The sequence below is a fragment of the Anabrus simplex genome, chromosome 7, assembly GCF_040414725.1.
Source record: "Anabrus simplex isolate iqAnaSimp1 chromosome 7, ASM4041472v1, whole genome shotgun sequence".
Taxonomy (NCBI): domain Eukaryota; kingdom Metazoa; phylum Arthropoda; class Insecta; order Orthoptera; family Tettigoniidae; genus Anabrus; species Anabrus simplex.
The window spans coordinates 151331325-151339985 of NC_090271.1; the positions used below are offsets into that span (position 1 = coordinate 151331325).

Sequence of the window (8661 nt, forward strand, 5' to 3'; positions counted from 1 at the left end):
TTAATTTTACGAAACGAACCAAACAGCGAAGCTGACATCACGATGATGCTGGCGCTACGTCGTGAGAAGGTTGTAAAGCTCGATTGTAAACAAACACTTCTTTCTAAAATGGCAGGATCCGGGTGGACTAAAGAAGCTGTTGGTGTTTTACTGGACGAATATCAGAAATATCCTTGTTTGTACGAAGTTAAAATGCCACTTTATCACAACAGAAATGCAAGAAGAGAGGCAGAAAACACAATCGCCGAATTCCAATATGAATGCTGATCTTCTAACCTCAACTAATTTTCGACCAAGGACAGCAATCCTCCACCTTCTTCTCTTCTTTTGATCCAATCCTGAGTCCAGCATTTCCTGGCATTTCTTTTCTTCCTTTTTACCACTGTACAACAAATAATTGCAGCTAAAGCAGCAAGTTTTGCTTTGTTTGTTGGAGCCATACTCTCAAACACACTGTAAGTGGAACAGCTGATCCTTGGTTTAAAAGTTTTCCGATAGATGGCAGCACAGACAAACCTTAGTTCAGAAGTGAATTCATAGATGGCCATCCAGATGCTTCCACGGATTTTATAAAATAATTTTACCGTGAGCAACACAACTTGTTTTCACCAAATTTTTATAAAATTAATTGTACAACAAATTTTACGAAACATTTTACCGTGAGCAATGGGCATTACATACTTTCAGGGATGATGGAGGACGGCAAATGGATCAATTTGAGATAAGGAACCATAGTCTGGAAACGTTCGAGTCAAAGGTTATTAATAATCCAAGTTGTTTAACGTCCGTTCGTTCTTAACAGGCGCCGGGGGTGTCGGAATTTCGTCCCGCAATAGTTCCTTAATGTGCCACAAGCCAACGACATGGGGTTGTCACCTTTAAACACCCTTAAAAGCCACCGACCTCAGTGAGAGGATTTCTTGGCAAGAATTCTCGCTGCTTGATACGCTGTTCACACGACACCAGGGATATTCGAACGGGTACCACAGAACTTTGTGCCACGATGCGATGCCTGCATCGACGCAGGGAGGCGCCATTTCGAGCATTTGTTGTAAATGAAGCAGCTTGTGAAACTTGTGCAGGTAAACGGACTTAAATGAGTAGAATTTTGCTTCACTTTTGACTAGATAGTTTCCGGAATATGGTTCTTTATCTCAAATTGATCCATTTGCCATCCTCCATCATCCCTGGAAGTTTGTAACATCATCATGGATACCCCCTGTATATCACCATTATCCCATAGGTTACCTGTCAAGAGTCACCAACCCCAAACAAGCAAAAATAGGAGTATAGGTACCTGAGTGAAAGTCAATTAACGTCATCATTTAGAAATTATCAGCAAAACGATCCGCACTGCCATCCACCAAGACACTAACTTTGCGGATATCCGAATCTGTGCAGGGCTCTACATTGGACATTAATATTTATAAATATCATCCCACACAGCCAGTCGACCGCGCCCTGTCGTCAGTAGATCTGCATCCACTTATGGGAAGCCTTGCTAAATTTGGTTTATTTATTTATTTATTTATTTATTTATTTATTTATTTATTTATTTATTTATTTACAGTTTATCAATTTATTCGTGTGCTTTTGTCTGTGTGATTTACTGTGGTTGTTATGAAGTCCGAAATAGATATTGAGAACTTAATAATTTTAGTGTCGGAAAGACCAGTGGTGTGGGACCAATCTCTGAAAGAATACAAATCCAGAACAAACACAGCAGAGGAATGACTACAGATTAGATTTCCAGAATATGGTTGTGTAACTTATGTAGAAATTCGTCAAAGGACGATATTGACATCCGAAAGTAGTTTAAAAAACTTGCCACCGTCCATTCTCAAGTCATGAAACAGTGTGGCAAATGCTCCCACCTGACTTCCCTGACCTATCACTGGGTACGTCCACATCCTCCGCCTTCGTTTCCTTTTATCAAGTTTAGAAAGTAGAGGAAAGAAGACGACGATGGTCCATATTTATTATCTACACTGTAAAGTGTGTTGAAGTCCGGCTCCATGGCTAAATGGTTAGCGTGCTGGCCTTTGGTCACAGGGGTCCCGGGTTCGATTCCCGGCAGGGTCGGGAATTTTAACCATCATTGGTTAATTTCACTGGCACTGGGGCTGGGTGTATGTGTCGTCTTCATCATCATTTCATCCTCATCACGACGCGCAGGTCACCTACGGGTGTCAAATCGAAAGACCTGCACCTGGCGAGCCGAACATGTCCTCGGACACTCCCGGCACTAAAAGCCATACGCCATTTCAGTGTGTTGAAAAGCGCGGGGAGTTTTGCGGGGCTCTAATTTACCCGCAGTGTGTGAAAGTCAGCGGAAGCGGATGCACCGGCGCATACACGCAGGCGCGGTTTATTCCCGCGCCGTCTGAAAGAAGCCTAGTAGTTGAGCGCCATATGATTGGAATTGTGGGACATGAGAAAAATATGGCACTCGATGGGCTTGTTAACCCTGGAGAGGGCGCGTCACGGTCTTTTCGACCGAGTTCTGAGATAAATGTTTATAGTTCTTAACGTAGCGGGCCACTAACTTCCATCCCCCCAGTACCTCACATTGGACTCGTTAACTGTCAGTGTGCGTAAACAATTCACCCTTCATGCTCCTCAGTTTCAGCGTAAGTGCATTGCTTGACGGACCCGGTCTAAAACTCCTGGCGCGCCCCATGATGTATGTGTGTTTAGGAGTTAGGTTTTACTTTATTTTTACAGTTAATATACAAAGAATGTGTCAGTTGTTTTATTTCCGTGTAAAATAGCGCCGTCTTATATAGTGAAGTCCAACTCATCATGGATAGAAACAGTGAAAGAGAAATAGACTTTTAAAGAGCGTTAGTCAGTTTCACGCACAAGCAACCGTTGGCCAATGACTTTGTTTTTTACTATCTTGAACAGTATCTGTCTGTTAGGTCATCAGCCCAGAGGCTGGTTGGATCCTTAAATAGCACCACCAAAGGCTATGCAGTTATAGAGAAACAGCAAAAACCAATGGCAGAGCCCAAATGAGGCGTACAAGGCAAGAGGAGGAGCGAGGTTGTTTGCCATTGCTTTCCTCACTGGGCTAGAATGTGCCACTGCAGCACGACTGACCCTATGAGCAACACCTTTCATAACACTCAAGACACTATTTGTGCTCCGAATGTCATTATTTAGCACCACCCATACCCCAGCAACCTCAATTTTGTCACAGCCATGGATGAGACTGGGACTTCAGTGGAGGCTACACTTTGCTCTGGCCTGTGCCAAGAGACGGATACAAAAGTACTGCATCCATCAAGAAATGGCAACAGGCGGAAAAGGGAATTGAGCCACCGGCACATGGTGTTCCCAAGCGGTCATCCATCCATGTATTGACCACGCCCAATGTTGCTTAACTGCGGTGATCGGACGAGAACCGGTGTATTCAACATGGTATGGCCGTTGGCTCTTGACCACTACTCGAATTAATTCGTATATTATTCACAAGCACGCGAAAGGTAACTTTAACTTTTAAAGGCGTAATGCGTGAGATATTTGCAAGAACGGTATTCAAACTCTCCCAACGGGGCTAAAAAAGGAACATTCGCTAAATGTTAGGATTGTCTGAGGAGGGGCAGCCCTATGCAGCTCTACAAGAAGTAGAGGGGGCCTGGGAGATGCTTCTACTTCAAATGGGATAAAACCCAGAGAATCCAAGACTAGATGCCGTGTAGGCCAGTGACATATCTACAAAGAACACTCGGCAGTGACAAGTGTTCGGTGCAGTGCGGAAATTCAAGAATCTAGTGATGAGGCTGAATGAACGTCAGTAGTTTAACATCCGATTTTTGTATTGTCAAAATACCTTTGAACATTATTTACAAGTTCGTGCAAAATTATTTACTACTTGTGTGACATTGAAAATAGTTCTTGCTTAATTTGTGCTATCTTTTCATGACTCTGTCTAAAACACCGTGCGCGCCTCCTTACGGGATTATTATTACGCGCCCTCTCCAGGGTTAAATACCTGGAGGTGGGGTAGGGGCTTAAAAATTTCGTTTGTTTAGATTCATGACTTGGTCTGTAATAGAAAACTCCGAAATCAGAAGACTTACGAAGATGGTTAAGATGTCTAGAGGTAGAGCATATGATGCCTTCTGAAGTTAAATTTTTCACGTAGATAACATCGTTTTAGATCCGAAGTCGGGACGGTGAACGTTACAATATCGTGAAAGTGTTCAAATTAAAACCATTTTACAGATAGCACGTGCGACGGCAGAGTTCAATATCATATTTTAAAGAGGAAGGACCAGAGCACCTAGTAAGAGTCTAACCTCTGTGTGATGTGGTGGTGGCGGCGGTGGTGGTTATTGTGTTAAGAGGAAGTACAACTAGGCAACCATCCTCTATATAACACTAAAAATGGAAGGGACCCGACACCTCGAAAAATGAAGGTATCGACCAAAAGGAAACCTAATACCATTGGGGTCGGAAAAGAACAAGAGTTGAACAGACGAGGTTGGATAGAGTAGATGAGAGTGAGGAGCCGGGCGCAAATAAGTGGAAGCAATGCCAGGACTTCATGGTCGCCTTCCCACGCTCCCAAGTTATGAGCGCCTAGGGTATCCGTTTAGTCGCCTCTTACGACAGGTATGGGATACTACGGGTGTTAATTCTACCGCCCCCACCCACAGGGAAAAAAACCTCTGTATGACGTCATCGGGTGATGTAAGGCTCTATAAGTCTTTAGAGAGCCCTAGGGTGATGTACTAGCATCACCACCTTGAGTTACTAAAATCGACGTGGCACGCGGCTAACAGTGAGTGTAGCTCTGGACTCAAACGTGGCACCACGACATGTGAGGTGTCATTTGATTCTTCTCATTGATTTCTAAAAGCAGACAGGGAACGTTACCTAGTTTAATAGTGAACATTTGAAAATATTACGGTGCGAAAAATAGCGGAAAACTTCTCTTAGGTAAAATGTCACGACAAAATAAATGGCTTAAAAATTAGCGAAGGCGCATTCCAGAGGATAGAGCTGACAATCAGAATTCCAACAAATCACCAATTTCAAGCATCAAGTAGCTTAGGGGGAGTGTTTCAAAAGTAAGGCGGCCGAACGTCGTGAGATGAGTTTCTCGCTGCTGTAGTTCACGCCGAGCACACCTACTGCCACACAGCTGGTGGTCTTGAAGATGTGTAAACTTGTTGAGAACTAAGAAATAACATTTCAAGAACAGAATCTCGCCTGCCTGTGTGGTGTAGTGGTTAGTGTGTTTAGCTGCCACCCCCGGAGGTCCGGGTTCAATTCCCGGCTCTGCCACGAAATTAGAAAAGTGGTACGAGGGCTGGAACGGGGTCCACTCAGCCTCGGGAGGTCAACTAAGTAGAGGTGGGTTCGATTCCCACCGCAGCCATCCTCGACGTGGTTTTCCGTGGTTTCCCACTTCTCCTCCAGGCAAAATGCCGTGATGGTACCTAACATAAGCCCATGGCTTCTTTCCTTCCCTCTTCCTTGTCTATCCCTTCCAATCTTCCTATCCCCCCGCAAGGTCCCTATTCAGCATAGCAGGTGAGACCGCCTGGGCGAGGTACTGGTCATCCTCCCCAGTTGTATCCCCAGACCCAGGCGGTAGAGGTGGTATCCCTCGCTGAGTCCGAGGGAAAAACCGACCCCGAAGGGTAAACCAACAAAGAAGAAGAACAAATTTCAAACAGGTTTAAATCCATACATACTGCATACACATTTCACACCCGCAACCCTATGGTGTAAAGAAAACGGTGAAAGCAAAACACTTTATTATTCAAAAGACTTTATTATTATTATTATTATTATTATTATTATTATTATTATTATTCCTGCCTCTGTGGATCGGTGGCTGAGTCTCGGCCTCCGGAAGCCAAGATAGTGGGTTCAAACCCGGCAGAGGTAGTCGGATTTTTGAAGGGCAGCAAAAAGTCTATTCGGCACTCCATGTCGTACGATGTCTGCATGTAAAACATCTTTGGTGACACATTTCATGTTTACTCGATTAAATTAATTAAAGCTCAGCTACAGACGCCCAAGATATCTTCGGTTTCCTCTGCCATCTAGTGGACCTTGTGTAAAATGAAACGTCGTAATTGAAGAGCAGACGCCCAGATGGCATCAAATTGAAATGTCTGCACACGGAAGCTGAGGCCATATTATTATTATTATTATTAATATTATTATTATTATTATTATTATTATTATTATTATTATTATTATTATTTCTTTCTTTCTCAATCTGCTTACCCTCCAGGGTTGGCTTCTCCCTCGGACTCAGCGAGGGATCCCACCTCTAACGCCTCAAGGGCAGTGTCCTGGAGAAAGAGACATTGGGTCGGGGGATACAACTGGGGAGAATGACCAATACCTCGCCCAGGCGGCCTCACCTGCTATACTGAACAGGGGCCTTGGTGGTGGATGGGAAGTTTGGAAAGGATAGGCAAGGAAGAGGGAAGGAAGCGGCCATGGCCTTAAGTTAGGTACCATCCCGTCATTTGCCTGGAGGAGAAGTGGTAAACCACGGAAAACCACTTCCAGGATGGCTGAGGTGGGAATCGAACCTACCTCTACTCAGTTGACCTTCCGAAGCTGAGTGGACCCGGTTCCTACCCTCGTACCACTTTTCAAATTTCGTGGCAGAGGCGGGAATCGAACCCGTGCCTCCAGGGGTGGCAGCTAATCACACTAACCACTACACCGCAGAGGCGGACATTATTATTATTATTATTATTATTATTATTATTATTATTATTATTATTATTATTATTATTATTATTATTATTATTATTATTATTGGAAGTGCACTAAGCAGTTTGCCGATGACTTGGTCTTAATGGCATGCTGTACTGAGAGCCTACAGTATGATATCTTGGAACATGAAAATAGGTGCAAAGAGTATGAAATGAAATTTAGTCTTTCCAAGACTGAAGTGATTTCAGTAGGGAAGAAACCTAAGAGAATTGAATGTCAGGTTACGAATACAAAACTGGAACGGGTAGATCATTTCAAGTATTTAAGATGTGTATTCGCCCAGGATGGTATTATAGCAAGTGAAATTGAATCAACCTGGCCGCGCGGTGTAGGGATAACGTCCCTTTCTCTGACCCGGAGGACACGGTTTCGATTCCCGGTCAAGTCAGTGATTTTTATCTGGATCTAAGGGCTGGTTCGAGATTAACTCAGCCTACGTGATTACAATTGAGGAACTATCTGACGGTGAAATGGCGGCCCCGATCTAGATAGCCAAGAATAACGGCCAAGAGGATTCGTCGTGCCGATCATACAACTCATAATCTGCAGGCCTTCGGGCTGAGCAGTCATGGCGCCGTGGGGTTTGGTGTTCTGGAAATTGAATCAAGGTACTCCCGGACGAAACTATCTTACACCGATGTGTTTTCAGACCAACTTTGCTGTACGGGAGTGAAAGCTGAAAGGAGAGAGAATGACCGCTGGTCCAAACAGGTGAAAACAATGGCAGGAGGGCACTCGGAAGGAGGAGATAAATATTAAGTTAAAAATGGAATCGAATGATAAAACTGTATGCATAAAACCGACTTTAGTGCTAGAGTCTTGCGAGGCAAATAGAGGATAGATTACCAAGTAGATTAATGGACCCGTTCATGAAGGGTAAGAGAAGTAGAGAGAGACCAAGATAATGATGGTTAGGCTCAGTTTATAATGATTTAAAGATGAGAGGTATCGAAGTAAATGAGGCCGTAGATATTACAAATGGAGGATTGGGGAGGTGTTTATTAAATTCACTGTGACTCGCTGACTGAACGCTGAAAAACATAACAGTACAAAATGAAATTGTATGTGTGTGTATTTATTATTATTATTATTATTATTATTATTATTATTATTATTATTATTATTATTATTATTATTATTGTCCGACTCGTTGGCTGAATTGTCAGCGTACTGGCCTTTGGTTCAGAGGGTCCCGGGTTCGATTCCCGATCGCGTTGAGGATTTTAATCGCTTCTGATTAATCTTCTGGCTTGGGGACTGAATGTTTGTGTCCGTCCCAACACTCTCCTCTTCATATTCAGGCAACATACCACACTACCAAACACCACAGTAACACGCAATAGTCACTATATCCATCCATATAGGATTGGCGTCAGGGAGGCTATCCAGCCGTAAAACAGGGCCGAATTCACATGTGCGACGCAGTTCGCACCCGCGACCCCACAGGTGTGGGAGAAAGCTGTAGGAAAAGAAAGAAAGAAAGAAAGAAAGAAAGAAAGAAAGAAAGAAAGAAAGAAAGAAAGATTATTATTATTATTATTATTATTATTATTATTATTATTATTATTATTATTATTATTATTTTAAGGAACATGTTGTTGCATTGTGGCAACGTAACTGTAACTATAACATAGTTCCTTATTGTGAAAATTAACTTATCGGTGTTGAGTGAAGTTAATAATGATCTCAGTTACTTATTGGACACTAGTCCATTCGAAATTAGCTACACTGATGTTAAATATGCCACATCTGGAGCACTAGGCTGCATTAGAATTTCGTTATGACGCCAGTATCACGTGACCATACATGCTAAATTTTCCACGCGAATTTGGAGTCATGTTTATGAGCAGGTGAATGTGTTTTATGTCTGCACCAGCTGTTTGGACCATATATCACTGGCCCAGATGT

The 8661-nt window shown here is 43.1% G+C and overlaps 1 non-coding gene across 1 annotated transcript; it reads right to left on the reverse strand.

Moving 5' to 3' along the window:
- Positions 1 to 3318: 3318 nt before the first annotated feature.
- LOC136877848 (5S ribosomal RNA) lies at positions 3319 to 3437 on the reverse strand. Its single transcript, XR_010860799.1, has one exon. It is a non-coding gene; the product is annotated as a 5S ribosomal RNA (ribosomal RNA).
- Positions 3438 to 8661: the final 5224 nt, after the last annotated feature.